This window comes from Strix aluco, chromosome 1 (genome assembly GCF_031877795.1).
Source record: "Strix aluco isolate bStrAlu1 chromosome 1, bStrAlu1.hap1, whole genome shotgun sequence".
In the NCBI taxonomy this organism is placed as follows: domain Eukaryota; kingdom Metazoa; phylum Chordata; class Aves; order Strigiformes; family Strigidae; genus Strix; species Strix aluco.
Window position 1 is genome coordinate 157,093,683 of NC_133931.1, and position 26,960 is coordinate 157,120,642.

At 39.9% G+C, this 26,960-nt stretch overlaps 1 long non-coding RNA gene across 1 annotated transcript in view; it reads right to left on the bottom strand.

Annotated features, from left to right (window-relative positions):
• Positions 1-2,576: 2,576 nt before the first annotated feature.
• LOC141934449 (uncharacterized) overlaps positions 2,577-26,960 on the bottom strand; it is a 406,610-nt gene continuing 382,226 nt past the window's right edge. Inside the window, exon 7 of the long non-coding RNA XR_012626335.1 lies at positions 2,577-3,094. This is a non-coding gene — a long non-coding RNA (uncharacterized LOC141934449). The remainder of the gene's footprint in view (positions 3,095-26,960) is intronic.

Consider the following 26,960-nt stretch of genomic DNA (forward strand, 5'->3'; position numbering starts at 1 on the left):
CAACATTGCTGGTTCATGTTCAAGTTGGTGTCCACCAGGACCCCCAGGTCCTTTTCTGCAGAGCTACTTTCCAGCTGGTCAGCACCAATATGCCAGTGCCTGGGGTAGTTCCTCCCCAGCTGCAGCTGCAGGACCGCGCTTCCCTTTGTTGATCTACTGTTGAACTAAAAATAAGAAAGAAATTCTTGAAGTCGTTGGAATCCATAATTATTCGATTTTGTGTAAGTCCACCAAAATGTTGTTTATGAAGGCAAACTCTAATCATTTCTCTTTATAGAAAGAAGTCTGTATTTCAGAACAGTAGAAAATCTAAGGTCAAATATAACCGCCACTTCAGAAACAAATATTGACTTCATTTGCCTGAAACAACTCACAATTTAGATATCCATTAATTTTAATAAGCTCAAAGACTCTAGAAAGAGATTTATTACGCTACAAATTTTTTGTTCCACAAAAATACCAATTTGTCAAGATTCAAAGATGAAAAATATCACCTTATGTTTAATTTGACAGGACACAGATGAAATAGCTTAATTTCAGCATTAATGTGCATAATTTTCTGATTTTCAAGACCCAAAACATCCTCACTCATTGTCTGCAACTTTTTAAAGAGCAGTATTTTTTAGGAGACTGCTAAAATGATTTGTTAATTTACCCAAGCAGTGGACAAAAGTTTCTGACCCTAAGACTTGCCTTTCATGATTTTAATCTGTCTATGACATTCTAATGTCCCAAAGTAAGACCCTTAGTCCCTTGACCCCCTTGACCCCATGATGCCGTCAACATCATTTCACAGACTTATTTCACTTCCAAATCTGCCACAAAGCTCTGGGAAGGCCTCAAGGGCTCAGAAGCCAAGCTGTAGTTATCTGTCATCTTAGCAGACTCTTTCTCACTTTAAAATCAATCTTTGGTTGGATGTAACTTGTGTAAGCAGCAATCACAGCCTTCTTCCAATGTTTATTGCTCTCTGTCTACTCACCATAGAGCCAGACTGGGAAACTGAAGAAGTATGCCAGTGAAGTATATTGAAAGAATGTAAAACAGAAGTGGACAAGAAAACATGCACCTCGTTATTCAATACATACTTTTAGACTGAAGTCAAATGCATCCAAAAGTCATCTGCCATTTTAATTTCCTACAAAGAGTACCTCAAAGTTCATAGACTAATTTTTAAAACAAACAAATACAAAGTCACCTACAGATACACTATAATTTAAGTGTGACAGATCTACCAGAGTTGATAAGCATGCCATTTCATAGACCACCCCAATTAGGAGTGGAAGGGGGTTTTGGGTGACTCAGATATTCTGTGTCTCTTCTTCAACACCAGTGGGATTTGGTAATGCTCAGCAACTTGGAGGAGATGCTCAGCCCTTTGCAGGACTGAACCTATAATTATCAGTAGACAGAAACATTGGTAAGTCAATGTTTAAAAAATACATATGTCAGTGTGATTTGTATAGGTGTAGCTGTTCACAGAACACGTCAGAACTGTACCTTAAATTCTCAGAGTTAATACAGTTATTCAGATACTAGAAATGGCAGCGAATTTAGCATACAAGTATGCATGTTGTCTGAGTAGGACAAGAGGGGAGAAGAATAGGGAGAGGGTGAGGATAAGGAAAAGGGAAAAAGGAGAGCTGAGCAATGAAAAAAAGGGAGAAAGAATATTCCCATAGGCCTAAAGAGGAAAGATGAGAAAGATGCAAAGAACAATTTAAAGAGCTGGAAAAAATACAGTTGTATGTTGACAGCTTTGTAAGACCATGAAAATAGATCAAACCAACAATTCTGCAAGGTAATATGCATCTCTTTTGAGTCGAATCTTGCATATCTTACTCAGGGAAAAAATACATTGCAGTAAATGCTGAGTAGGATTTGCAGATTTCAGCATTTACTAGCAGAATTTACAGTTATTATTCTCATCTGTTTTTCATTAACACTGAAATTCCATGTGAAATCGTAGCTTAATTGAAGTTAATGCTGAAACTCTCTTTGACTTTAATGGGCTCAAAATTTCTGCATCATTAGGTACTACTACATACATTAAGTAGCTTACAGGAGTATAACTTACTATATTGAAGACATATATTTCACTGCACCCAGTAAAAGAGCACAGGCTAAAAGGAAACACAAAACTTTTTGGATCTTTAATCAGTGTCCTAGTTGGCAAAACTATAACCATATTTTCATGCACACTTTGAGATGGTGTGAGTGTTGCTGTCAAAAGAAATCAACCTAACCATTTTTGCTGGATGGTTTCTGCAGTGGATCAGTTTTCTGATTCAGCTTGCTGCATAAACATGCTGCTGAAGGGAGGGAGAAACATGGAGTCAGGAATGAATGTCTGCCTATGAGAGGAAAGTATGACCTCCTCTAGTGGAAATGATAGTTTGTTCCAGTTTAAAGTGCTTGTGAAATTGTGATGGCAGAGGGATCGGGACCTGTGTTTTTTCAAGTGGACTAGAGGTACAAGTACCAATAGACAATAGCGTGTCAAAACGTTGGATGAGAAACATCCGTACATATTTATGATGTCCATGGCAGAAACAAGACAACTGATAGTCCCCCTGTACTCTGCACTGGTGAGCCCACACCTGGAGTATTGTGTCCAGTTTTGGGCACCTCAATACGAGTGAGATATCGAGGTGCTGGAGCGAGTGCAGAGGAGGGCAACAAAGCTGGTGAAGGGCCTGGAGAATAAATCATATGAGGAACGATTGAAGGAGCTGGGACTGTTCAGTTTGAGGAAGAGAAGGCTGAGGGGAGACCTCATTACTCTCTACAACTACCTGAAAGGACATTGTAGAGAGGTTGGTGCTGGTCTCTTCTCACAGGTAATTAGTGACAGAACAAGAGGGAATGGCCTCAAACTCCAACAGGGGAGGTTTAGACTGGACATTAGGAAAAAATTTTTCACAGAGAGAGTGGTCAGGCAGTGGAACAGGCTGCCCAGGGAGGTGGTGGAGTCGCCATCCCTGGATGTGTTTAATGGTCATTTGGATGAGATGTTGGGGGATATGGTGTAGGGGAGAACTTTGTAGAGTAGGGCTGATGGCTGGACTCGATGATCCCAAGGGTCTTTTCCAACCTGAATGAAAAAAAAAAAAAAATGTGCATCAGAAGAGCTCAGGCACTAGCCCTGATCTGCTACTATGCTGAGTACTAGGTGTCTTCAAGACTCCACGGTATTCAGGTCCCCACTGTGGAGGCAGGCATGAACTTGCTCTGCCCAAGCAACTCCAAGCCCCTGACTTTAAATTATTTATGAAACAGAAGCATGTAGCTACACTCAGACCTGCAAGCATCAAAGGTCCATCAAAATATAAAATATATTATTTTCTAGTCCACTTGAAGCACAGGCAGAGCATGCTTACATCTGTCCGCAAAAGGCAATGCAGATGTAGCCTTCTGTATTTTTCTTCAGTCACTCGTCACTGGTCTGGTTTATTTGCACTGGGAGATCTTCATAGCAACCCTCTTGCACTCCAGATCCTGTTTGGACCCCTTGGTCCTGCACAGCACCAGCAACAATTCCCCACTGCTCTCTCAGGAAAAGGAAGTTTTAATCTTATGTCTCTGGATAAACCTGCACCGCAAAGCTGCAGGCAGCAGATAATTCCCTCTCCATCACCAGATTTATTTCCCAGTTTCCAGGGGGTAGAAGTCGAGGGTGAAAGCTGCAGCAGATAGGGAGGAGGAGTGCTGCTAATTATGAACCATGGGGGGACACATGGATTTTCTTGCATTCAGTACTGCACAACACCGTATTGCCTATGCAGCAAATCCAAATGGCAAAGCCCAGTCTCTAACGACTCTAATGGAGACAGGAGATCCCCAAGAACATTTCAGTAAAGCTCCATTGACTTCAATAGGCTACAGCAAGAACTGCAGAAATTCACCCACTGAGAAACTAATAACAGATAGGGGTCTTTTTAACTCCCCTTCCTTTTCTACCTGCTCTTGAAGTAACTTAAATACAGATAAGAAGGTGTGTGTAAAAGAGGAGAAAAAATGGGATTTAGAGGAGAAAAAAAATTGGAGGAGTTGGGAGAAAGGAAGGAGCTAGCAAATTAAATCTTGTCCTGATTATCTCATAGTTCTAATGATCTGAAAAGAGGGGGTGGAAAGAACAAGGAAGAGATCAAGGAGCTTAGTGTAAATAATTAATTCATTGTTTAGGTTGTCTCCTATTATTCAGCACAGAAAAAGAAATCAAGATTAAAAATAAAAATGAAAGTGAAAGTTATTAGAATAATTAACTCATAATTAAGCTGTTGTGCTGATTTGGTTTTGTTCTAACTATAAAAAAAAGAAGACTAATAAATTCTACTTCATCAAGCTATTTCTTTAACAATATAGTTTTCAAAGTAAAAGCTTTTGATGTGTGCAATTAAATGCCATTTGAAAAAGGAAGGAAGATTGGTGCTCAAACCAAAGATATCAGCCCAGACAAACATCCCCTATATCATGTTAAGAAATTATGGATGTCCACTCAATTCAGACTGGTCTACCTTTACAAGGCATTGCACTCTAGGAGACACCTCTCTGTCCTCTGTGTAGCCCCTTAAGAAAGTTCACTCCTAAACATCTATTTCTAGTGCAAAATTGGAAACCTGACATGCAACTGAATTTCACAAAATCTGAAACACTGCTTCTGAAGAGGTGAAATTCCCCATGTGTTTCAGTGAAGAGCCACTGCTCTGGATGACCTCTGCCAGCTCAGATCCTCGAGTGCCTGTTTCAGATAACAAGAGAAAAAAGTATGTGGCTTCAGTCCACCTCAGTTCTATGACACAACACACCTTTGGGCGATGCAGCAACAGATCTGTTGAGCTGCTTTCTGTTGAGGGAGCAGAGGGGGAAAACAGCGGTGCCCCACACCACTGCCCCTGCTAGCTGGGGAAGCCCAGGCTACTTCTCCTCCCAAGTCGGGGACTATGGACCCACTACAGAGATCCACTCAGGCACTGATTCGGACATAGAAACCACTCGTGTGCAACCGTGGACAGTTTTAAATCTGCTAGTGAATCTGAGAGAGGTTACCCCTGGGCCTTGCAATGATTTGACAGCATGTACTATATGCATAATGTATATGACTAGCATAGAGACAGAGATGATGCGGTATACAAATGAGTGCTGTAGTGGAAAAGATATGCACCAGTTTGACTCATCTAAATTAAAATCACATCGAAGACACTGCTGAACACGCAATATACTGAGCTCCATCAGCAGCCACTCAGAGATGCATGATCTAGGACAACAGCTAGCACTGCTAACTTCTCTGAAATACCATGTGAACAAACCTGTGAGGAAAAAAATATCGCGGCCAGCCTTGCTAGCAAGATCCAAAGAGAATAGCAATATTATAAGATGAAGCTGGTGTCTGCTAATACAGTGATCAGCCCTGCAAAGTCTTATGCTGGCTGCAGATAACACTAGCCTGGAATACGCAGGATTTTGTTTATTACATCTGGTTATGTTACTTCTTTTTATGTCTTATTATTGCTGTTGTCCTGGTTATGTTGCTTACGGTAGCATATATTGTTAATTGTTATTGCTATTATTGCTACTATTATTATTACTGTTATTATTATTGATATTATTATCATTATCATCATCATATACCTCTATAGCCCCTGCAAATACTGAAGCTGATAAAATGTCTACTGTAAGGAACACTTTTAGGGAAAGTTGGTCGTCTGAATCATTGGTAAATTTTGGCTTTTTAATCTTCCTTATATGTAACTTACAATATGGAAATATTTTACCCCCAGTAGTCCTCATCATTGAATATTTCATATCATCTACAGGCTGCTCACTTGCCTAGGCTGCACTTTCCAGTACTGTGTCAAATTTGACTTGATGTGAGGAGTTCAAGGAATTGCAAAAAGAAGACTTGAAAGGAAACTGCTCAAGACACCACTTGAATAGCATATGCTAGATAGCCTTATGCATACAGTGGGCCAAGTTTTCAGATGATGTAAATAGCTTTAGTTTTGCTGATGCTAGTAGACCTGTACTGGAAGGTAACAGAATATGTTATTAGACACAAAGAGATTTTAAGGGGAACTATTTTTGAAATAACCTATCCTGACTAACTTGTTTAAGGGATTTGAGAGCTGATCACTCCAGAGGAGAAAAAAAAAAACAACACACACACAAAAAAAAAAAAAAAAAAAACAAAAAAACCCAAACCAAACACAAAATAGGTGCTGTATCATGGAAGTTTATTATATCTTTAGTAGAGGTGGCACATTTTAAATGTTGCTCCGTAATGCAGTCATTTTTATTTCAGCTATTCCTCTGCACTCTTCAATTATTAAAGTTTAATGCACAGAATTCCTTGGGGACTTTCACATTTATTAACAAAGCATTTTATGTGCTAACAGAAAATCCCAAAATTAGGAGAAATCATTTACAAGTAGACAACAGCTGTTACAGCATTAAAACTTTAATTGGCACCCCCTAACAGATCATTGAGTATTTCAGTCATCCTCTTAAGGATGTGATAATCCTTATAATATTCAGAAAGAGAACAATTTGTAAGAACAGAATTGCACATTAGCATAGATTGAGTGTGTATGCAGATGCAAATGCATGTCTGTCCAAAATAGACAGTGGCCTGACAGGACACTATGAGTCAGGAACCTGAATTCTGTCAGTTATCTGTGATTTTAGATAAGTCATTTCTCTAATTTGCTTCCCTATGCACTTCTTGCCAGTATACCTTAAAAGTTCTTCAGAACCAGGGTCATCTCTCACTACTCCTCATATTACTCAGACCCTTTAGCTACCTTGGTAATGATATTAATAAAAATAATGTATATGATTTGTTAACACACAATAATGAAAGAAGATGATTGCTTGTGTGCTATGCAAGTGAAAGAGAAGATAATTTCTGCTGAATATCTAAGCACTCTGAATCCATACCAAAGCAACATAAATCAGTTCTGACAATGCATCCCTCATCCAAACTCTTCTATTGTAAAACCAAATTTTTGAAACATTCGGTTAGTGACTGAGAGACAGAGAACACCATTGATGAAATTATTAGCAGACTGGCCCAATGACACATTTGGATAAAATAATAAAATGAATAGAGTAATTGGTCCAGTAAATTACTTCTGTATTTCAACATCCATTCATCTAAACCTTGCAGTACTAGAATGAAACTGAAAACTATTGGTGTGCTTCTCCTCAGGGATTTTTTCCATCTGTGAACAACATTGTCCAAAGTTTTTCTGTTTTCCTTCGTTCCCAAGCAGTTTAAATAAAACAGTAATGGAGAATCCCTGAGAAGATGATTAAAAGTGGTATTTTAAAAATTGCCTTGGGATGGGATTTCATCTCATAAGCAGCTGCTTAAATGTTTTGTTGATCTTGGGTCTTAGAGGAAGATTTTCTCCAATGGTAGGAAATACATAATGGTTTCACAGCAACAAAGTATATCAAATGCTTTCTTCATAGCATAATTAAGAAAATACTTCCTAATGTTGCTGAAGATTTGACTTTGAACATTATGTAGGAAACAGAAGTCTAAGCAACGATTATTTGAGAATAGCAACCCAACTATTTTCAACTGTTTCAATTAACTTCAAATTTAAGCATGGAAAAAAAACAATGAACTATTATTCAATTAAGATTTTAAATGGTTGATTATGAAAAAAAAAAAAAAAAAGGTAGTAAAGATGTAACAGAGGTAAAAAAAAATATATTTGCCAAGACTTATTCTTGTCTTGCTTTCACAGGCAACACTCTTATTAACTTTGATGGTGATGTATCATTATTGCATGTTTTTCTCTGGTCAGAGCTAGTCTCCAGCTTCTGGCCAAAGAAGATATCCCGTTTCTGTTGTAATCATAAATGCCAAGGGCCCAAAGTATATGTGCACAAATTTAGATCTAAATTTAGCTCTAAACACAGATCTACATTGAAGAACCTTTCACTCCACAGCTTGTAACAGGCTTCAGTGTACCTTTTGGAAGCCTAGTCTGAGTAAAGGAAAATCCTCCCTCAGTTCCAGTCATCCCTTTCTGAGGTGTACACAGTTGCATGAAACACTCAGGTCAGGTTTTTAAATACCCATCAGTTTCTAAAAAATAAAATATCTGGATTATGACAACTGATCCTTACAACCATTGTATCTGAGTTCAGCAATTCATGTGCACCTTGACGAAAAGATATTTCATCCAAAGAACATAATTACAAATGACTGATATCTGTTGTTCTGCATTGTTAAGGAGATGCTGCAAAGAAATTTGTATTTAGTGTCACTCTCACAGCTACTACTCAGTTGTGCTTATTAGCAGCAGAACAAATCCATCAAGAATTGCTCAGAGGGGAAAGTTGACAAGGAAAGGAAAGGTACATCAAAACATGAGTGACAATCCTATTGACTTAGCCTCAATCACTCTTAACATACTGTATTATATATACACATATGCAATAGCATTCATACTTTGATACTATAAGAAAACCAGGCAGAAAAAAAAAATCAGTTTAGACACGGAACAAATGAAATTGCAAGTGTTTATATTGTATAAAAGCATAGCACTCCAAAACTAGTATTCAGCATACATGGGAATCAATACTATAGACCACAGATTATAACTCATGTTTTAGAAGGTTTCTTCTGGCTTTCTATATGCATCTGTATATACATAGTGTAGTCCATCCTCAGTATTATTTTAAGAGTTTGTATGATATAACTATAGTGTCTCACACGAATGCCATGACCACATGACTTGAACCTCATCTACCTGCAAAACATGTTTAATAAAATATGCTCCCTGATTGAGGCAACACTTGGCAGTCCCTCTCATACCTGTCTCTGCCAGGTCAAAGTAGGAGAGACTAAGTAGTAAGGGTTCAGATGCATTGGGGTAGGACTGCAGCACCGCTTCACATTTACCTGACAAGAAGCCAAGTAGCTGGACAGTTGCATTCCAAAGCTTGCAGAGATACTAATGAAAATAACGTGGATTTAACACATAAATTCACATAGTGGAAAGACTTACTTTCTGGATCCCCAATATGAATAAATGCCAGAGAAGAAGTAATCTAAATGGCTATTAGCATAATTTGAGTGCTGAGTGCTGTTCTGCTCCAGCTACAAATGTGATTGAGACATATGCTTGCTCTGATGGAGGAAATTAGCAGAGGATTACCTCTTTCCCTAAGAAGATTAAACTAAAAAGAAAAAATAATTTGCTTTCCATTGCACTGCTATACCATCTACCATTAAAAGAAAACAGACTGCATTAAAAAGGACCATCAGTTTAATGGAAAGATTATTCTGACAGTTGCCAGCTTTACAGCCTGTTTAGTCACGTAAGTCAAGCCCACATAAGAAGCAACTGCAGAAGCTGTTGCCTTAGCCCAGACGGCAGAAACATGGAGAATTTTTGATGAAATTATGAAATGAAATTGGGAGATCAGGAGTTTGTTCTAGATTCCTGTAGCACTATCCCATCATCCCATCCTATCCCATCCCAACAGAGAAGCCTATGCAAAACTGCTGGTTATGGGAACTGAGGACACAGACAAGAATGATCACGTTCCTCTTTACCCTAACTCTGCCCAAGCCTTCAAGATATGTTATAGAGTTCAATATCTATGTATTGTGACTGAAAGTTGAAGTATGAAGGAATAGGGATTATTACACGGTCACTCCTGGTATCCTCAAATACATATTTCATGTCCCACACAGTCACTTGCCAGTCATGGGAAAGTGTGCAGGTTGCATTGTCCTAGCACACTGCTAATGATGCTGGAGGGGGTTGTATATGCAAAAGATCAAAGGATGTGCAAGCATTAACACAAATGGGCCATAACACCTCTCCTCATTACCTGACAAAAAACACACTATCCACCCACACAGGATTGTGCAGTATTCTGTTGCCAGTGTACACAGAGAAAATGTAAGAATTTTGCAGGTATTTTAACTGTGTAGCATCTATAGTTTTCCCCTTTTCTGAATATAGCCCTAGCTGAATAAAGATACACAAGAGCCTTTCTGTTTCCAGATGTTTTTTATAACTACCTAGGTACTTTCTTGAATAGAAGGGTTGGACTAGAAATACAAGCAGAAAAAACCAAAAAGCCAGAACCACGGTCAAGCTCTGATGGGCCTACATCCCCCTCATTCCCTGTGCACAGTATTTCCCACCATCTCACTCAAGCTCTTCAAGCCACAGGAAATAATAAACACTTGGCACTGAAGTATACCTGGAATTTTGGTCCAGTGAATCTGACCCCATTTCCCAGCTCTCTAAGGACCACAGTTTAGAGGCTATTGTGGCAGAGAATAGGTCTCGTATATATTATGTCCTTAAACATGAGAGATTAGGATATGTCCAATTTACGATGCCCATTTATATATTAATTCTTGCATTTCTGTTTGATTGAACCAGTCAACAGCACTTAACCTCAGTCTACAGTATAAAGGAGTCATATCTAAATCAGTTGTACTACTACTGCCATGCTAAGGAAAAACCCCTTTGCTTCTCGTTACACAGCTCACTCGTTTGTAAAGCAGATAAAAGAAAGTGTTAGGAGGCAACTTGCACTAGAGCTAGTGTCTGATTCTAGGCACAGCTCTTAAAAAGTGCTAGAAAAAACCCCACCCTAAAACCCTCCATTAAAACGACATTGGCAGAGCAGACCAGGAGGCGTTGTGACTCAGACACACATGGCTGAGTCACCATTCCCCTGTGCTTCCTCATTGCTCTGGTCTGACAATAATTTACTGAAGGTAAAGGCTAGCCAGAAATTATTAGCCACCTCCCCTTGCCCACCCCGCACCAGCTTAGCTGTGCTTCCAGATGAGCACAGAGGGAGCAATCTGAGCAGGCTGAACATCTCACTTCAGTATTTCTGAATTATGCACAGGGAATTTTCCCTCCCTCTCAGCCTGTTTTTTGGATATGCAACCCAAGATTCAACATAGGCAGTTGTCACTCAACAGGTTCAGTGCAGAATCACAAAAAGCAAACAAAAGGACAGTCTTATCCTAGCTTCAGTAATGTAGAGATCTGGTTTTGTTAAGCAGGTGTAAGACAAATGTTTGTTTTTAATTAATAAATTTATCAGACAAATAGATGCTTTTGAGGGGAAATGGGGGAGATACCTTTTGCAGCAGGAAAATGTCCTTTTCTGAAGGATGAGAAGAGCTACCTACATTACATCCTCAGTAGCAAGGCCTTGTTTACCTATTAAATACTTTGTCTTGTTCCAGTTTCAGCCTTTGTACAATGAGTGTTCAGTACCTGTCTTACTGGTTATCTATGTTTTCTCTTAAATGTACCATTTTTTATCTGTCAGTGTGCTGTCCATTGAATGCCAGCTGGTTCCAGTGGCAATGTCAGAGAGCACAGGGCAGGGCCTGGGGATGGGCCATGGGGGATTGTCCTCTTGCCAAGGAAGGATTCACCATCTAAGGACAGATCATAAGTAAAAAGGCTCCCAAGAAAAGCAAACCATTTGCTAGAGGTGATGTTTAGCAGCTAGTTCAGCCCCTGGTTTTGATTTTAACAGCTAGATCATCCAAACACAACTAAACTGTCCCTAGCAAAAACCCCACTATATTAATAAAATGAAGGCTCCTCCCCCAGACTGAAGGTTCAGGGTCTTGCAGGTATGCAAGACAGCTGACACACTGAAGGGAGTGCGAGTGCTCAGGACTGCCTGTTTGGATCCAGGAAAGGAACTGCCTATATAAACAGATGAAGTAAGGGCATGGATCATCCTGGTTCAAAGTCCTGTCAAAGAAGGGGAGAACTGCAAGGGCACAAAACTGTCTTGCATGGGTGGTCCTTCTGGACGTAACACAATGTTCATTAGGACAAGACTGCATCGGGGAGTTGCCAATGATTTTCCTAGGAAACTTTGTTCTCCATGGCTATCAATCTGAAATCGTTCAGGAAGAGAGAAAAAAATATTTTAAAAATTAAAGCTAAGCTACCTGGAACAGTTTCATAATTTTACATATTAAAAATAAATAATATGTAGTTAGCAATCTCTAGATTCCTCCTGCCGTGAGTTTACGTTGACCACATTTGTTTGCTTCCTGATCACATCTTCTCAGAATTGCACAGTACCAACTTTTCCAGTGCCAAAACAGACGCTGGTATAAACAAATTTGATTTTGTTTTCAGAAGGGAATACTGTTAGATTTACACTACCTAACAGAGCAAAAGTTAACCTTTGTTGTCACCTTTACCCAAAACAGACTTCAGAACAGGCAGTAGCTATTTACTTTTCTGATCTGATAAAATGAAGCAAAAGCAATTAAGGACTCATTTTTCACAACAGGGCAAGCAGTTTTTACACTGCTTTCAGTTCTGCAAACAGGGATGTCATCCTGATCCCATGGTGATTTTGTTCTTGATCTATCTGTTTGCTTCCTGATAAAACTCCTCACTCTTCCTCAAAAGAGTTCCATGATGGGGAGATTCAGATGTCTCAGTCCACTCAGCTTGCCATTGTAAGTGCTGAAGCACGCCCTCAGGCTATCTGACCACTCTGACTGCAGATACTAGAGAATTTCAAGTGTAACAGGTATGCCATCTCCTCCACCAGGTGAAAAAAGCCACCCATTACTGATCTCAGCCTTCACATCTCGCAGCCTATGCACCAATTGATACTCTCAGTTCTCAACTGTCCGAGTAAAGACTATAGGATAGAGAAACATTCAGCTTCTCCTTGCATCTTTAGTGACCCAAATATCTGAAGCAAGAGCAATTAGAGAAAGAACAGTCAGTCATTCACTATGTCAGCCTTGTGCAGGACAGAACATCGTTCCATCATGCCCTGACATTGGCTTATATGAGATACGGGAACCTATCATGCTGGATCTCAGCCAGGAGTGCGACTCCCTCTCCTCTTTAAATCAATAGGAATTTGACCACTGGCTGCAGTGGGAACAAGAATAAACCCTTGCTGCTACTGTGCTCACAGTAGCACTCTCCATGCCACCCGCTTTCTCTTTGCTTCCTCATTAACATCCTGTAATTGCAATGGTTGTTTCAGGCTGGTTTATACTGCCCAAGGCAAATCAGAAAATGCCCACCTTTCCACCAGAGGGTCATCTGCATAAACAATTAATGAAGAGTTGATGCCCTCAGCTGAAGTCCTGTCTGTCAGGTTGATATAACCTAGGGCTAGTTAGATCTTCTGAACAATGATCAGTTGCTGTTAATACACCAGTAGACTATTAAACTCATGTTGGTAGGCTAAAGCATCAGACAAACATAGTGGGCTTCTTGATTAAAATATTGAAAAGACTGCATCCTGCTGTCAATAATGGTTTTGATCTCCTGAAAGAAGAAAAATACCTTGTGGCAGAAATGTAATTACAAGAGAAACACTGTACTTCCCTGGCTTAGAGCAGATGGAGAAAAGGTCAGCTATCAATTAAGCTCTAGGATAAAATATTCTCATATAAAGATAAGAAAATAATCAATGGAAAAAAATGCCTCTGTATGAAAATAGACATGTTTTCTGTTTCACTTATACTGCAAGGAGATGAGCAAGCAAATTAAGAAGAAAAGCAGTTCACTGGCTAACTTCTAACAACACCATGACAGCATTTTAGAACTGAGGCAAAACTGCAGAAGTTCAATGGTATGGGTATGGAATCACCTCTAAATCTGTGCAGTGCCTATCCCAGGTAGGGCAGAGGACAGCAAAAAATATTATAGGCAGATGGTGCCCAGAAGGCATGGACACATTAAATGAACTAGGTACATTAAAATCCCCAGGTTAGATTTACACTTGGGGAAAATTAGGGTATCGTCTGGCTTACTGAACTAGGACAGAAAAAAGTCACCTACCACTAAACACACGTGAGAAAATATTTCCCAAATGAGCCACACACTTTTGATTTCATTTCACATAGTCTTCAAAACCTGAGACCTGGATTTAAGCAAGACCTGTCCTGCACATGGTTGCATTTTTTGTTTCTGTTCAGCACCATCTCCATTTAACATAATGAGAGATTTTTCCTGGCAGAAAAAAAAAAAAAAAAATTCTTGAGATTTTGTTATTAAGCCTTCTATTTTACATTTAAAGTTTGATGTTGTTAGCAGATGGAGCTGGGTTGAAGAGAGGGGAACTCCTTGGGAGGAAGGTTAATCAGAAGAGTATGATTTCAGGTAAACAATTCCAAAAGCACTATATACGTGGAAGAGGGGCTAGAGACATGCGCACGCCTGCGGGGCTATGATCTTATTGGCATCATGGAGACGAGGTAAGATGGCTCCTATGACTGGAGTGTTGGAATGGAAGGATCCAGGCTCCCTAGGAAGGACAGGCAGGGGAGATGAAAAGAGGGTCACCCTTTATGTCAATGACGAGCTGGGGTGCATGGAGCTCCACCTTGGGATGGATGAGGAGCCATCCAAGAGTTTATGGGTCAGGATTTAAGGAAAGGCAGGGACAGGTGATATCATAGTGAGGGTCTTCTCAGGCCATTTGACCAGGAAGACCAAGTGAATAAGGCCCTCCATAGACAGATAGGAGCAGTCTCACATTCATAAGCCCTGGTCCTCATGGAGGGCTTCAACCACCTCAATACCTGTTGGAGGGACAACACAGCAGGGCACAAACAATGCAGGAGGTTCCTAGAATGTGGTGATGATAACTTCCTTCTCCAAGTGATAAAGGAGCCAACTAGGAGAGGTGCTATGCTGGACCTTGTTCTGACCAAGGAGGGGCTAGTGGGGAACGTGAAGCTCACAGTAACCATGAAATGGTGGAGTTTGAGATCATTAAGGCAGCAAGGAGAGTGCACAGCAAGCTCACTACCCTGGACATCAGGAAAACAGACTTTGGCCTCTTCAGGGATCTGCTTGGTAGAGTGCCATGGGATAAAGCCCTGGAGGGAAGAGGCACCCAAGAGAGTGATGCATCCCAACAAAGAGGAAGTCAGGCAAAAATGCCAAGAGGCCTGCGTGGATGAACAAGTAGCTTCTGGACAAACTAAAACACAACAAGGAAGCCTATGGAGGGTTGAAGCAAGGATAGGTAGTCTGGGAGGAATACAGAGAAATTTTCTGATCAGCCAGGGATCAGGTTAGGAAAGCCAAAGCACTGATAGAATTAAATCTGGCCAGAAACATCAAGGACAACAAGAAAAGTTTCTGTAGATATGTCGGTGATAAAAGGAAGACTACAGAAAATGTGAGCCCTCTCTGGAAGGCAATGAGAGACCTGGTTACCTGGGATATGGAGAAGGCTGAAGTACTCAATGACTTTTTTGCCTCAATCTTCACCAGCAAGTACTCCAGCCACACCACCCAAGTCACAGAAGGCAAAGGGAGGGACTGGGAGAATGAAGAACGACCCACTGTAGGAGAAGATCAGGTTCGAGACCATCTAAGGAACCTGAAGGTGCAGAAGACCATGGGACCTGATGAGATGCATCTGTGGGTCCTGAGGGAACTGGCATATGAAGTGGCTGAGCCACTATCCATCATATTTGAGAAGTCGTGGCAGTCCAGTGAAGTTCCCACTGACTGGAAAAGGGGAAACATAACCCCCATTTTTAGAAAGGGAAAAAAGGAAAACCCAGGGTACTACAGGCCAGTCAATCTCACCTCTGTGCCCAACAAGATCATGGAGCAGATCCTCCCAGAAACTATGTTAAGGCACATGGAAAATAAGGAAGTGATTGGTGACAGCCAACATGGCTTCACTAAGGGCAAATCATGCCTGACAAATTTGGTGGCCTTCTACGATGCGGTTACAGTGCTGGTGGACAAGGGAAGAGCAACTGATGTCATCGACCTGGACTTGTGGAAACCATTTGACACTGTCCCGCACGACATCATTGTCTCTAAATTGAAGAGATATGGGTTTCATGGATGGACCACTTGGTGGATGAGGAATTGGCCGGGTGGTCACACTCAAAGAGTTTCAGTCAATGGCTCAATGTTTGAGTAGAGAGCAGGGACAAGTGGCGTTCCTCAGGGGTCAGCGTTGGGACCAGCGCTGTTTAACATCTTTGTTGATGACATGGACAGTGGGATTGAGCGCACCCTCAGCAAGTTTGCTGATGACACTGAGCTGTGTGGTGCGGTCAACATCCTGGAGGGAAGGGGTGTGCCATCCAGAGGGACCTGGACAGGCTGGAGAGGTGGGCTTCTGCAAACCTCATGAAGTTCAACAAGGCCAAGTGTAAGGTCCTCCACATGGGTCATGGGAATCCCAAGCACAAATACAGGCTGGGCAGAGAATGAATTGACAGCAGCCCTGAGGAGAAGGGCTTGGGGGTATTAGTGGATGGAAAATTGACTGTGAGCCTTCAATGTGCGCTTGCAGCCCAGAAAGCTGACCGTATGCTGGGCTGCATCAAGAGAAGTGTGGCCAGCAGGTCGAGGGAGGGGATTCTCCCCCTCTACTCTGCTCCCATGAGACCCCACCTGGACTACTGCATCCAGGTCTAGGGCCCCCAACAGAAGGACATGGACCTGTTGGAGCAAGTCAGAGGAGGGCCACGAAGACGATCAAGGGTGTGGAGCACAGCTCCTATGAAGACAGGCTGAGACAGTTGGGGTTGTTCAGCCTGGAAAAGAGAAGGCTCCAGGGAGACCATATAGTGGCCTTCCAGTACCTAAAATGGGCCTACAAGAAAGCTGGAGAGGGACTTTTTACAAGGACATGTAGTGATAGGACAAGGGGCAATGGCTTTAAACTGAAAGAGGATAGATTTACATTAGATGTAAAGGAGAAGTTCTTTACTGTGAGGGTGGTGAGACACTGGAACAGGTTGCCCAGAGCAGCTGTGGCTGTCCCCTCCCTGGAAGGGTTCAAGGCCAAGTTGGACGGGGCTTTGAGCAACCTGGTCTAGTGGAAGGTGTCCCTGCCCATGGCAGGGGGGTTGGAACTGGATGATCTTTTAGGTCCCTTCCAACCAAACCATTCTGTGACTCTATGATTCTGTATTTTGATAAAATTTCATTAAAATAAAATTTAGTCAGGCTCTCATCAAAACAGCCTTTAAAATAATTTTTTGAAAGCTCATAATACAGAAGAGAAGGATCAATTTTTACTTTATCTTTCCTGTGTATGTGGAGAGGTCCTGTCCTGAAGTTTTCATGCTGAAATATGGCCTCTGCCTTAGACATATCCAAGTCTATCTAATAAATAACTAGAAATTACCACAGTAAACTTATCCTTAATCTTTACTCATTAATGATCAATAAGAATTGAAGACAAAGAAATTTTTTTTTTTTTTACTTCAGAAATACCCCATAGAATACAATTTACGTTTCCAAGTATTTTTATCAGATGTGCTTGGCATCTTCTACATTATAAACATGTATGTACAACACGAGTCATGCAGAAATAACAAATAAGAAATAATCTTCTCCAGTGTTTACCAGCTTCCTTTTGTTGTTCATAGAAATTTATCCTTTTGAGACTATTAAAAAATTATATTAAAAGTAATATAAATAATTTTGTTTAAAGTTTAAGGTTTGAATTAAGTTTATTATTGACAAATTATAGTTTAACCTAAAACATTAAGACCGTATATTTGCTTGAAGTTCCCATGGACTTGCCTCTAACTTCTATCATGTTTATTTCCTTCACTTCTCTCCCAATCTATTTGTCTGATGTGTGCACATAATGGCTAAGACTCAGAAATACGCCAGTGCCAAGCACAAATGACCGGTATGCACAGACAGGGGCAAACTGCTTTGTGTCGTATAAACTACAATATCACCAATAGCAAAGGTTAAGTACAGGTAATTCTCAAGGGAAAAAAAATGATGAAAATGTGTCTACCTTTTGAGGACATTCATTTGTTTCCCATTTATGACTGCTCTGTGAGGTAGATCTATTTCAGATCTTCATGTATAGCTGGGCTCTGTTTAGAAAGTAAGCCTCTTCCTTTTCCCTGGTTTCAGTAGAACATGAGTAGATATTAATTGTTGTCAAAACATCAGACTTGCAGAAGATCATTTTGCCATTGCTTGCGCTGTGATTCAATAAGCTTGTAAGCTCTTGCTGATTTAATTTCACACATGCCAATCACCTTCAAAATTTTGACTCAAGAAGTTAAAAACCATGGTCCATCAATGCCTGCAAGCTGCTGAGGAGTCACCTTGAAGCTTCTACATGGTACATCCAACACACAGCAGACTTCTGCTTACTCTAAATAAGCATTAATGGCCACATAAAGTGTACGTCCTTGTAAAGAACCTGAAGAAGTGACATATATGAAAAGATAAAAAAATGCTATTTCCATTTCTCATAATATTCTAGTGTAAATAAGATAATTTATTTTTTTTTCTTTAGTGCTATAAACCAGAAGTTTAGTTTGGGGCTCTTTCCTCTCAACTGTACTCCCCTCTACACTGTATAAAGGGCATCCAGCTTTAAAAATGGTGTTAAATACTATAAACTTTGACCCACTGTGCATTTCACTCCATCCTCTCCAACCACTGCTCAGTTCCTTCACATAATAATAGTGAATTAGATCAAATGCTTTTTTTCACATTACCTACTAAACTTTTAAAAAATGTTCACTGCTAAATCTATCAGTAAATCCACTTTCAAAGCTGTCTCATAGCTTCCATAAATTCAATTTTAACACTTTGAGGCAAATCTACATATAGAGAATAGCAAAAGCTATTCTATTCTATTCTAAATCTACACATGGAAGATTGAGCATATACTACTTTATGGGCACCATTTATACTGCACAGGTGAATAATAGGTTGACTTACTCCATATACTATATTTATACCAAACATTGTAAAACTGTCATCTCAGTTGCCCCGATACCGGATGTCTAAATTCCAGTCCCATCAATGGAATCCTGAAAATACAGGACTCAGATAGCTTCAATTTTTAAATTACAGAACCAACATAACACAAAATGTAAATCAATTGCATCAGGGATGAAAAAGATGCTTACAGTGAGAACAATATCTGAAACATTTTGTGTATCACTTTTTCCTGGCACAAATTAACAACAGTTATTTGATATGATTCTATTACTTGTGATAAACCAGTGCAGTTTACAATGCTTCATCTATCATTATTGTTTGGATCAGTAATTCTTTGATGACTTAAGTGCCTTGTTTTGTGTATGATTCTAAGCAGATGGAGGGTGAGTTCTGGTTTTGGTAATTATCAGATGGGTCATTGAACATCATTTTTAGTTAGCTAATATACTAGTTTTTGTAAAATAGAGGCTTAATGAACTATTTTACATATAATTGTTAATAATGGTAACTATATTATTCTGAGTAGGCAGATTGCATAACTCTTACATACTCAGTAAAGGGACACATTGAGCTCTGGTCATGCAAAGCTCTTGCTTTGTTCAGAAGAGAAAGAATCACCTAAGTGTAGAAAATGTCAGCTTGCCCCTTCTACAACAGCTTTGTATTTGAAGAAAAAAAAATATTAAAAAGAGGGTCTTCTTTCCATCATTCTCAGATCAGAAAAATCTCACTTTAAATGGAGCAGAAGTTTGGCAAAAGTCAGACTAGGAATTGTAGCAGAGCTAAGAACAGACCCTGTATTCCTGAGCTCAGCCAGCATTTGTGCCCAGTAGCCCAGGTCTCTCAAGCAACACAACACGGGATCAAGCCATAATGAGAAACCTTCAGGGTCACAGGCCATGAGTCCTCGCTGGCAACAATGACAGCTCAGTTGTGATAAGTGAGGAAGATACATCTTTCCACTTACCTATTTTTATTCCTTCCTCTACCTGTCCCTTCCTCCAACTTTACTTTGTCCAATACAGGCTGCTGTGTGTTTCCCCCCCCTGCACTAAACTCACCTCCAGGGGGGAAAAAAACAACAGTGAATTGAAAATCTACAATCAATCCATAACTTACCAAAGCAGCATTACACCTTCTTCCAGAGCTGGGAACTATATAGAAAGTGAGGAAGAATCAGCTGTTCCCAAGTAACTATGTGATCATTTATTATTGCATCTATTCCTCAATGGTTAATGCAGGTCAGGGTAATTTAGACATCTTGAAGCTGTTCTAAATTATTCGTTGGACCTGGATAATTCTTTGTAGCACTTAGGACTATAGCACAAGGTCACATTTTTCCTCACTTCCTTAGGTGTATTATGGATCTAACACAGCTGAGGATCTTGAAGAAAATCTCTAGGAAGAGTCAGGGAACTCTCAACATCACAGAGGAAAAGCAATTCAGAGGTGATCAGAGAGCAGGGGAGTCTCTGAATCAGGGTGGTGGTTTTGCCTGTTATAAAGATGAATTTAGTCCCTGACAAGCAGAAAATGTCCTTCAGTTTGGGTTATTTCTTGGGGTCTAATTAAATTATCCTGGATGTCTTTCTCTCCGTAATGCTCATCAGGAGGCTGACAGATTTGGTTCCTGCATCTCAGGAAAAATTGCATGCATATGTCAGTGGAAAAAATCACAGTCTTCAGTCATGGTTTCAAGAAGTATCATCGAAATAAATAAAATCACAGAACTGTTTTCTGTGAGATCTCTCTCTTTTTTTCTCCCTCTCATGCATACAGGCTCCTAACTGGGCATGAGGCCTATGCAAATGTGAAAAGTGACTTTAGGGATACAAAGTGCATCCTGCTTGTGCTGAGGTTTTCAGACTGTCTTGAACAGATTATTCATGATGTATGAAAGCCAAGAGAACAATATGGAAAGCAGATTGGCTATGCACCTACAGCCTGATGCCAATTTGGCTCTCTGTTTAGAGGCTGACATCATCTTTTGAAAGAGTTGGAACTACAAATTAGTTTAGCCTGAAAGGAGGACACTCCACGCAGCTATGGGCAGGTAGAATGGTAGCATGCTCAGGCTTCATGGCACAGAGAGTTATTAAATACCTATGATTTGGAGATGGGGGAGAGTTTACCTTCAAACTATTGATATTAAGTTGGCATCGACTGTATTCTGTGCTAGACAGTTGGTACTAACTCAAAGTCTATAGTACTCATACAGAGAAGACAGGCAGGATATGGCAGACATACAAAAAAGACACAGAAGGTTTCCAACATGGAAAATGCTTTTTAAAATCCAAAATATAGAGATTTAGGGTCTCCATATTTTCATAGTATTTCCAAAGAGATAAAAGTGAAGTTAAACGCCTGGAGACTAATAGGAAGTATCCCTACAGTGAAACAGCTGACAACTGCTGAGCTGTATTTTAAGAAATGTTCACGTGCCATTCAGAGGCTACATGAGATTATCCCATTTGTTTGCCTCTTACTTTAAAAAAAAAAGAAAAAAGATAAAGGGAGATTGAGTGAAGAAGCAAGCTGTGTGAGTGAGCACTCTGAAGCAGTTGAGGATACAGTTACTGAGTATTAGGGGATCAGCCTGATGAAAGTGTGTTTATTATGGGATCCCAGGATTTCAGGAGATCAGAGGAACCTTGAGGACGTTTTTAGATCCTGGATTCCAAGATGCCATTCCTACTGAAACCTGAGGATGACCTTGAATACTCATAGATAGACCAAGGAATAAAGTTGCTACATAGTCTGTCTACAGTGATTTGTTAGTGAGAACCCATTAACGAGCAAGTAGTTCACTTAACCAAAGAATAACAACCTATACTTAGTAATAGCATGACTAAGACATTGACCTACTTGAGCAATCAACTAACTTATGCCAGAAGAAGCCAAAGAATCTTAGGCTCTTGGATTTCTCTTCTCACCCTGTTTCATTCACCTGTCACGTGTAAGATGACTGGGCAAGCACTGGTCTGCCGCATGATGAGGCCCTGATCATGCTAAAGTCTATGACAAAACTCCTGTTGACTCAGAGGATCATGCTTTTACCATCAAAAGTAAATCAAAATGTGTCGTTTAAGAACCCACTTATTGCACTGTCCTTCTCTTTCCTCTGAGGAGGGAAGAAGTCTTAAAAAAAGTCTCTTCTGTTTAACCACAGCATCTGTACCGCAGCAAATCTGAAAGTAATGTTACGAGCTCTACAAAACAAAATGACCCAACATTACCTATGTATTAGCTCTCTAAACTATTAATTTGACTATAGTTTTTTCTCGTGGGTTCAGCATCCAAGCTGGAACAGTCTAGCTTCACCAAGATCACTTTGCAATGCCATCTGTAGGTGCTGCACTGACTTTTGGTGTGCTGCATAGACTTGCATGTTAGGACTTTTGGGGCAGACATCACAGAACGTAGTGCTGCAGCAACATGAGCCACCCCATAAATCCTCTTCTGACCTGTTGTAGGAGAATTTCATTGCCTTGTTTGTGCTAATAGGCAAAAATTATCTTGAACTAGTAGCTCATTTACACAAAACACTTCCGAGTTTACACATTTCAGGTTTCAATCCCGTGCTTTTGTTTTGATCGGAAGGTGCAGTTACAGTCCAGACAAATGAAGCAAACCAGTTACTAGCATAACTTTCAGAGGAGGGGACAGAGGGAGGAAAGAAAGATTCATGGTAACTATTTCTCCAGTGGCTGGCTAATAAGACATAACAGAGACATCCTTTCCTACAAAGATCACACATGCTGGCATGAAGAGATATGTGGGGAGAATATTTACAGAGATGCTGGATAGATATGGTGATGATTTATTCTGGGACTGCACAGCAAACAGAGGAGTAGCAAGACCACTCTATCATGGGCCAACTAGCAACAAAGCCAGATCTTCTGCATGAGGAAATTCCTGCCTTGGAGGTCTGTGAGGGATATGGTGGTGCAGACTGAGCCCTACAGGACAGTGAGCCATCCAACCTCACCCCTGTCAAGGCACACATAAGCAAGAAGTGTTAATAGCTTTCTATGTATCTGTAATAATGCTGCTGAATCAAAATTGCAGTAGTCAGTGCTCACAGGCACACTAGCAGGAAAAGAAACATTGAGCAAAAGAGCTTTTTTGCTCAACATTTGAGCAAAAAGTACACAGAGCACTAAAGACCACTTTTTGGTCCTTCTATAGCTGCAATGGCAGTATCCTCCAAATGACAGGCAGATGGGCTGTTTTGTAAAAACTGCAAAGGATAATTTCTATCTACCATTCCAATCTGCATGTATTAAAATGTGTGTCAGGACTATAAAATCACAAATACTTTGGTTTCTTCAGGTTTTTTATGTGGGACCTTTTTGTGAGTCATATCAAATATCTGTTAAATTCAAATTATGTTTAACCACTGTCCCTATTTCTCAAAGATCTGAAAAGCTGAAGTGCTAAGAAGGTATTTATATGGCAGGAAAAAAGGTAGTAAATGACAGCTGATGCTTACTTCAGCTGTAACTGGCAACAGAAATGCATACCATATATGCATGCACATGAACACATGCGCACCCCTCAGTTTTGCATCTAAGAGTATATTGTAGTTTCTGTGTAAGATGTAGCCCTGTGTATCTTATAAACAGCTGTATTCCAGCAATATTTACATCAAAGTTTTTCTTTAAGCTACAATGATCTATCAATTTCTGTGTCACTGTTAATACAAGAAAAGTAACAGGAATGAATGTTGTCCATGTAAAGAAAATACATAAGGAGTTCAGTGAGTCGATATAGGTTTCCCCAATAAACAGCTGAGCAGATATATAGGAACTGTGTTTCCTTTCAGACGGGATACAAAACCCAAATCTACTTAAGACACAGCTGTTGGGGTAAACTGGCTCTGCTTGCTGAAAAAAAAGCAAAACCAAACCAAAAAATCAAGTAAAACACATCCAGCAAGTTGGAGAATACATGCCACAGCATACCCTATTACAAAAAACCAATAATCATTCAAGAGGGAAATCATTGTAGACTCCACCAGTAAGGAAATTTAAACCATGAAGATCTTCTAATACTTTTAAAGGGGATAAGCATATTGTGACATGTATGTTGCCATCTCGCACTTTTGTACCTACGGAGAACTGAATTGCTTGATTTCCTGTAAGTTCAGAAAGCTGTTCTGTAGCCACAGAAAAATAGAAGTTTAAATAAATACACTTCTGAGTCATCAATCAATCTCTCATTTATTCATTTAGTGGGAGGGTGAATGTCTTTTATGAGAGTCTGGTGGAGCACCATGGAGGTTAAGAACATGCTCGATCTGTTTGTTCCCTGCTCCACAGTGCTCCCCTCTTCCCAGCCCAGGGAAGGGAGGAGGATTCCTGCCCCCAGTGAGGAGGGAGCCTGACAGCTTCCTCACTAACACAGCTCTGTTTGACCTCCTGTATCCCCACTCGCACAGCCTCCAAGCAGTGACTGCCAATCACACTGAATTGTGGAGTGGGTTTGCAACGGTCCATAATATCAGCATATTTCAAATGGCAGGTGGAGACATTTCTTTGTCAGAAAAGCGAGCTGTGCGGGTTCTGTTAAAAGATGAAGTGATATAACACGCCTCCCTATAAACTGCAACACACAGGAAGCAATCACTCAGGGCCAGATTCTCATCTCCCTGAAATGAACCACTTTCCCTAAAATGAACAGACTTACTGAAGCTAGCAACACATTTTATGGATTACAGTGAGAACAAGTGTATATCTGAGCATGCGAATCCACCTTTGAATTTAGGAATTTGTACTGACTTTGATTGCACGTAGGCAGAAGACGGCTGCTTACCACTTACATTAGCTCTCAGTAGCTCAAATCCAGCAACGCAAAACAAGTGTCGTGACCGTAATCTACTTCTTACGAAAAGGAATTTTCAGAAAAGATTAAGAGAAAAAAAGGCATCCATCTGTCAGGTGTAGGCTTCTTGTCTCTTGAAAGAGTTGAGAGAAGAAATAAAGCAACGAACCTAAAGGGAAAGAAAGCGTAGAGAATAAGGTGAAGCCTTCCTTCACTGCTGCTCGGCATAGCTCCTTTGAAATCAGATCAGCAGTGCTAGTGAGCAGCACTTGAAAGGCCCAGAGCACGATGAAGGGAAGGAGAAATAAACAGTGATGGTTAGATGGATATCCTGAGCTACCAGAGATGCTTCTGTGTCTTTTTTCACTGACCAAAAGACAAGATTACATGTTGTAACTGTCTTAAAAGATACTGAAGATTGGAAATAACAACAACAAAATTTTTTCTTGTTATTACCTACGATTTCAATGTTCTTTGACGAGCAGAGCCCTGCCGAGTATCTACCTACAACACTCAGACGCGTAAAGAATAGCTACAAATGGCATTATAGTTACAAATGAGTAGCTAAGCTTGGGCAAGTGATAACTAAACCATTCAGCATCCATCTACTATACCCTGCTGTATTGTACTGCATCGTTTTCTCTAGGCAAAACTGATATGAAAACACAAAGTTAGTAAAACACAAACAAAAAAAGAAGAGGACTAGAATACCTGAGGGATCACTCTGCAATTCCAGTATGTTAATTACTTGTAATGTCACCCAGCCCTACAAAACATTGCTCTTCAAAAGCAATAGGTACAGAAATCAGCTGAAGCAAATGTAAAGTTAGTTCTTAACCATAAGCACTGTATCAGAGTCAGGATTCAACTCTTATGCCCAGAAAAGTTGATTGAAATCACTGCGTCAACCCTCTAGCCTTGACATCCTTTGGCAAGCCTGTTTAGAGCATAAAATCACCAAGGAAGAAGTGTGGTATTGCCTAGCAGAATATAGCCTCAGATATCAGGCTTTTATATACTATAATGACATAGGAATATACTAAAGTGTCAACCAAAAAATTGAGACATTATCAGACCCTGTTTTGAAGATCTTTCAATCTATAATTTATTATTGGTTTTGTATACTAAATAGGAAATATAAATATATTTAGCAATTGCATTTGTACTTTTTCCACTACAAAATGATTAATAACTTGTTTTTAAAAAGCACAAACATATATGTGAAATGTTAATTGGAAAATGTGTGAAAGTAAAGATCTTGGTTACTTTGAATTTCCTTAATGATCTTTAAACAAAGTTTGGAGATTAAGGAATCATCAGGTTTCTAAGGAAAGAACACCACTCCATTTTTTGTAACAATTTTGTGATTTTTCAAGTAGGCAAGTGAAATGAGCATCTAGTTCCCACTTAAAATATATCCTGACACTTTCTCTCAACCAACAGGTTTGATTTCTGAAAAGGATAATGGACTTTTAATACTACGTGAGGCCTATTCACTGATGTAACTCAGCCATACATGTGGGAGCTGTAAAAGTTACTTTCAATATATTTTTAACAGGTATTTTTGGCATCCTTTATTTCAGATTGTATTATCAGGGAGAAATGTCTTCAAATGGATTTTCTCTGAATAGTAAAATACCTGAAAAATTTCTCATCAAAGATTTTTAACTACACTTAATTGACAGAGAGAAAATTGAGAAAGTGCTAGGTGTGCCTGTCTGGATAAAAATCTGGAGGACAAAACAGCATAGTGCCTGTCAAATGCAGATTGCCCCGAGTTCCCTGAAGATTTCAGAGAATTTGACACATAATTGCATTCCCATGCACACTAGAATGAATGCAATGCCAAATTGGTTCTGTCAAACAAATCTGACATGACATACTCAGAAGTGAGGTCACAGAGCTTCCTGGCTACAACATTTTAATTGAAATATCCACTGTATTTAAGACACTGCAGAACAACCAGCTGAATCATCATAGAAGATCCTACTGAAGCATCTACTCTGCAAAAAACAAGGAGTTGTACCATGTGTGCAGCTGATGTTATCAATCTTAATGTTGGAAAACATGCCATTAAAAGAAAATGTTTATTTTAGAGTGGGATATATCATCCTTGATATAAGGAACACCAGGATCAGGACCATAGAAAAAAAATTTAGAATTTGATAGATCTAAGTGATAATGCACAGGTCATATTTAGAAATAGTAACAACAGTGGAAGAACTGAAACAAAGAATAACAGGTCACCAGGTTTTTAGAACTGAATTTTTGCCCCCCCTGAGGTCAGTAGAAAACTTTGCATTAATTTCAATAGGATCAGGATTTCACACAATATTAATGAAGGATACATAGCAACTATCATTTACGAAGACCTCTAATCTCTTGCCCCCTGCTCCT